This window comes from Podospora bellae-mahoneyi, chromosome 4, assembly GCF_035222275.1.
Source record: "Podospora bellae-mahoneyi strain CBS 112042 chromosome 4, whole genome shotgun sequence".
Lineage (NCBI taxonomy): Eukaryota > Fungi > Ascomycota > Sordariomycetes > Sordariales > Podosporaceae > Podospora > Podospora bellae-mahoneyi.
In genome coordinates this window covers 3852168-3858633 of record NC_085883.1, presented here as the reverse complement: position 1 = coordinate 3858633, position 6466 = coordinate 3852168, and positions in this window count along the sequence as shown.

Genomic DNA, 6466 nt, shown 5'->3' with positions numbered 1-6466 from the left:
TAATTTTAAAAGAAGTTAGTTTTAATTTATTAAAGCGTTAAAGTATCGTCCGAGTTAAAGGTAAATAGCTAATATTATAATTAATTAAGTTTTATAAACCGCTATTATTATATAGTATACCTTAACCTTCCTTAATTAATATATTTAATATATACTATCCTAATAACCCTTTCCGAATAGTTAATTTAAGCTATAATTATAGGATTAAAGCCTTTAATTTCGTTATCCTTATCGTAACTAAAATTAAATGCGTCGTAATTATCGGATAATAATATTATTTTATTTTTTAATAAACTTTTTAAAATAAAATAAATAAAAAATTAGTAAATAATATTTATAATAATATAATATTAGGGCCGAATATTAATTTTAAATTTAAAATAACGTTTTATATATAATAAAAGGGCCCGGTTAATTTTATTAAATAACTATTAGTTTCTTAAATTACTAAAGGATATAGTTAGGCCGGTACCTTTAAACTCGATATTTTTAAATAACTATACGAATTTTATATTTTAAAAAAATAAAATAAAAATAAAGGTTCCGTTAAACTAATATTATAAATTAAAGTAAAAGGGGTAAATAAATTAAAGGTATTATATAACGCTTATATTTAGCTTCCTTAAAAAATAATAGTAAATAACCTTTAATTATTTAATATAATTTATTCCTTTATAGTACCGTAATATAATTATAATTATACTATACTAAATAAATATATTTTTAAACCCTTTAACCGGTATATTTTAGAACTTTATATTTAAAAGTTTTATCGTTCGAGGTAGTAATCCTAATAATAAATATATTATAATAAAAAAGAAAGATCGGAATTTATTTACCCGGTTTAGGTATAACTAGGCCTCGGTTATATAATAAATATAACCGTCGCCCTTTTCTTTTAATTAAAGTTAAGTAAAGGAAGGATTTTCGGTAATATATCGTACGATTTAATTTTAAGGCCGCCGGAAGTATATATTATTAGGATCGGAAAAAAAAAATATTTAATTTTATCCTAATTTATATTATCCTTTAAATTATTTTAAAAAATTTCTAAGAAAGGAATATCCGATATTAATAAGAAAGTTAGGTCTTAAACCGTATAATTAATTTTATTAATTAAAATATATATTATTTCGGCTAAGGTATTAATAATAGTAAAAATATTTTAATATATAATAGTAATACCGTTAAACGTAAACTTACTTTCGGATATTATAAAATTATTAATAATTATACTATACGTACGAACCTTTAAAATTTAATTTATTAATATAAGGTAATTACTTTAGTAAATCCTAGTTAAGAACCTCGAGACTTTAAAGCGAATAATATTAAAGAAATTAAGCTTTTTACTTACTTTTTTTAATTAAATAAATTTATAAAATAAATATTATATAATAAAGGCTTTACCGAAAGTAACGATAATAAATAAAAGTAATATAAAATCGGATAGGGTATATTACTTTTTATTATCTTTTAGGGCTATAGTAGCTAAGGTAGAAAGGAAGGCGTTTTCGTACGACAATTATAAGAAAGGATAATCTAAAAGTTTAATAAAGAAATTAATAAGTATTTAATTTAATAACTTTCGTTTAGCTTTATTATTACCGTAATAAAACTCCTATATTATTTATATAATAATTTTTTAACTTCTAATTTAATTAATATTTAATTTATACGGTAATCGATCCTATTAATCCTAGCTTTATATATAATAAATATATTTAAAAATCTTTTTTTAAATAAAAAAATATTTTTATATTATACGAGGGACTAAGCTATTATTATTAAAAGGTTTATTAAACTTTTAGTCGATCGTTTTTTTATTAATCTCGAATAAAACGGGGTAACCGACTTTATCGGATAACGACTTTACTATTATATCGATAGTAACTTAATTAATCCTTTTTTAAATTTTTTAAAGGACCGTAAACGTAATTAAATCCTTACCGTTTAACTATCTTTCGTTTAGGTTAAAAAAGGTTATATAATATAAAGTTTATTAATTTAAAAACCTAAAGTAATATATTTAATTTATTTTAATTAATTAAAGATTTAAAATTAATTAACCTTTATTTACTATAATAATTATTAATATTTATTAAAGAGTCGAGTTAATTATATAATAAAATTCTATAAATTACTTTTTTCGTTTTTAGGTTTATTATATAAGGTCGGGACTTCCGGCTATTAACTCCGTTAATCGTATTTTAAAGTATTTAGTAACTAACCGGCTTTTAAAGAAACGTTAATAATATATTTTAATTTTTTAAAGTTCTTAGTATTATTAAGCTACTTTAATATTTCCTCCTTTTATATTAGGGTTAATTTAGTTATACCTCGTACGGTAATACTTCTATATTACCCTCTTAGTCCGTACGATATAGGCATAAGTATTGCACTTTAATCTATTAAAAAAAAGCTTCTTTAATTTTAAAATTAGGTTAATTACCGTAGAAGGAAGTATAAGGTTTATTAGGTTTTATTATTTTCGAAAGACCGTTAGTAAATTATTATACTTTTATACGATATCCGATCTATCTATAGCTATAATATTTTTATAGGACGTATAAAGATAAGTAAGTATTTTATTTATAAAAATAGTTACTTTACATTTCTTATAAATAAGAATTTAAAAGTAAAAAATATAAATAAAAGGTTTTATTCTAGTATAGTATTAATCGTAATATAATAGTTATATACGATATAAGATATTATAATATTAAAGTTTATTATTAAGTTTTTTTAAGGAAGGATATCCCGTTAAAGAGTAGAGTAGGTCACGTGTAAGTGGATAAAGGCAGTAGCGTGCGGTTACCGGGGTCTAGGTCCCGTACGATGGTTAGGGCACGCCTGGCACAAAGGCAGTTGCGTAGGCACGCCTAGCACGAAGGCAGTTACGTGGGCACGAAGGTAGTAACGTGTGGCTGCCGGGTATAGACCTTTTCTTCCAAATCCCTCGACAGGCCAGCTATACAACAGAGCCGTGTTATTCCGATCAGGGCGTCTGTCCCGTACGATAGTCAAGGCACGCCAGGATACGAAGGTAGTGGCGTATAGCTGCCGGGTACAGACCTTTTCTTCCAAATCCCTCGACAGGCCAGCTGTGCAACAGAGCCGTGTTATTCCGATCAAGGCGTCGGTCCCGTACGATAGTCAAGGCACGCCTGGCAAGAAGGCAATTGCGTGGGCACGAAGGCAGTAGCGTGTGGCTGCCGGGTACAAACCTTTTCTTCCAAATCCCTCGACAGGCCAGCTATATAACAGAGCTGTGTTATTCCGATCAGGGCGTCTGTCCCGTACGATAGTTAAGGCACGCCAGGACACGAAGGCAGTAGCGTGTAGCTGCCGGGTGCAGACTTTTTCTTCTAAATCCCTCGACAGGCTAGCTATATAACAGAGCCGTGTTATTCCGATCAAGGCGTCAGTCCCGTACGATGGTTAAGGCACGCCTGGCAAGAAGGTAGTTACGTAGGTACGCTTAGCACGAAGGTAGTTGCGTAGGCACGAAGGTAGTAATATGTAACTGCCGGGTATAGACCTTTTCTTCCAAATCCCTCAATAGGCTAGCTATATAATAGCGACTTTAATTCTTATTAAAATCCTTTTCTAATAAACTTTTCTATCGTATAAAATAATCGACTTTTAATTAATATATAAAATAGCTCTAGTCCTTAGTACCCGTAGCTCGTACGAAGTTATCGATACTAGCTAGCTTTATATTAGGAGGCTAATGAATAGCTTCTGTATTAATATAAATATATATTTTTTTTATACGATAATACTTAAATTAATAAATATATAGGTAATATAGTAAGTAATTTCGGCCCTACTATCGGCTAATATTAAATATATTTCCGATAAAGTAAAAGGGGCTAAGGTCCTAGCTTGTCCGAGCTACTTTAATATAGTTTTAATCTAAAGCCGTAGTTTAGTAGTTACTTCTCTTTATACTACTTATACTAATAAGCCTAATAGGGGGCCGTTTAAGGATTATTATATAACGGATAAGTACTAAGGTAATACTTATAGTAATTATAAGTAGAAGGATTATAGTAGTAAATATAGTTTCTTTACCGTTACTTAAAGGGGTATTATAGCCGAAGGGGAAGACGAAAGAAATAAATAAGCTGTGGAAGGAAGCTAGGAGCTTATAGTTATTAGTAATTCCGATAATTAAATAAGTCGTACGGTAATAAAAATCGAATTTATAATTTTTATTTATTATTTGGATTTCTATAATATTCGTACGACGATATACTTAATACTATTCTATATAGCTTACTATAGTAATTTTAATAATACTTTTTTTTTTTATTTTAATAAAAGAAATCTTATCGGATCGTATAAAAAACTATTTCTTTATATAACCTTATACTACTATATATATATATTACTAGTATACTTATATCTAACTTTATATCTTTTACTTTTAATTCCCTACCGCTCATACGATAATTTACTTAATACTATTCTATGTAACTCGTTATAGTAATCCTAATAATATTTTTGCTTTTTAAGTTAATAGGAAAAATCTTATCGGATCGTATAAAAAATTATTCCCTTATATAACCTTATACTACTATATACGTGCATTACTAGCACCTAACTTCACCTCTTTTACTTACATTTCTACACCGCTCGTACGATAATATACTTAATACTATTTTATATAGCTCGTAATAGTAATTCCAATAATACTTTTCTCTTTTAATTTAATAAGAAAAATCTTATCGGATCATATAAAAAACTATTCCTTTATATAACCTTATATTACTATACACGTGTATTACTAGTATACTTATACCTAACTTTACCTCTTTTACTTTCATTTCTATATAGCTCGTACGACGATATACTTAATACTATTCTATACAGCTTACTATAGTAATTCCGGTAATACTTTTCTTTTTTAATTTAATAGGAAAAATCTTATCGGATCGTATAAAAAACTATTCCCTTATATAACCTTACACTACTATACACGTACATCCCCAGCACCCACCTTCATATCTTTACTTCCATTTCTATATAGCTCGTACGATAATATACTTAATACTATTCTATATAGCTCGCTATAGTAATTCTAATAATGCTTTTCTCTTTTAATTTAATAGGAAAAATCTTATCGGATTATATAAAAAACTATTCCCTTATATAACCTCACACTACTATATACGTGCATTACTAGCACACTTATACCTAACTTTACCTCTTTTACTTCTATTTCCACACCGCTCGTACGATAATGCACTTAATACCATTCTGTGCAGCTCGTTATAGCGATTTTAATAATACTTTTCTTTTTCATTTTAGTAAAAGAAATCCCATCGGATCGTACAACTGATTCCTCAACGGATCCTACCCCCCTGTTTCTAAAGTGGGGCGTTTCTTTTGGTGCGCTTTTTTTCAACGGATTGTACTACAATCCATCGGAGAATTACTGATAGTATATAGCGTTTCGGACGCTCTTTTATTTATATATATTAATTCGGTAATTCGTCTATATTATATATAGCGGTTCGGCCGCTTTTTTATCTATATATACCGGTTCGGCTTTTTTTTTAAATAGTATATAGCGGTTCGGGCGCCTTAATATATATATATACCGCTTTAATTATTATTATATAATATATAGCGGTTCGGTACCTTTTTATTATAATATATAGCGGTTCGGGCGCCCTTTATATATATAAATAGAGATTCGAATTTTTTTTATTTATATATTATAACTATATTTTCTTTTTATATATATTTAGCGGTTCGGTTACTTTTACTATTATATATAGTAATTCGGTTATTTAATTTATATATATATAATAATTTAAATAACCTTTTAGTTATATATACCCATTATTATTATTTTTTATGAATATATAATAATTTAATTACTTTTCTTTTTATATTTTATAATTATTATTTTTTTTAATTCATAAATAATACTTCGGCCGCTCTCTTCTTTATATATATTAAATAATCTTCGTTTTACTTTACTTATAACGGTTAGATACATTTATATATATATAACCGTTTAATTACTTTCTATTTATATACTAATTCGGGCGTCTTTATACATATATAGTAATTCGGTTCCTTTATATATATATATAGAACTTCGGACCCCTTCTTATTTATATATAACGGTTTAAATACCTTTTTACTTATATATCTTTATTACCTTTCACTTTATCATATTATAATAAATATCTATATATATAGCGGTTATATATTTTTTATATTTTTCTTTGTTATTCTATTTTTTTTCGGTATATATAAAGCTATTCTCATTCTTTTTATATTAAAATATAATTTATAATATTTATTTCTATTTTTAGTTTTTTAATTTCTAAGATATATATATTTCCAAAAAAAAAATTGCAATTACTCTATCAACTTTGAATATGTCGTACCCAGTTCCTCCCACACCCTAACCCAAACCAATGTCATTACAGAACATTTAATATCC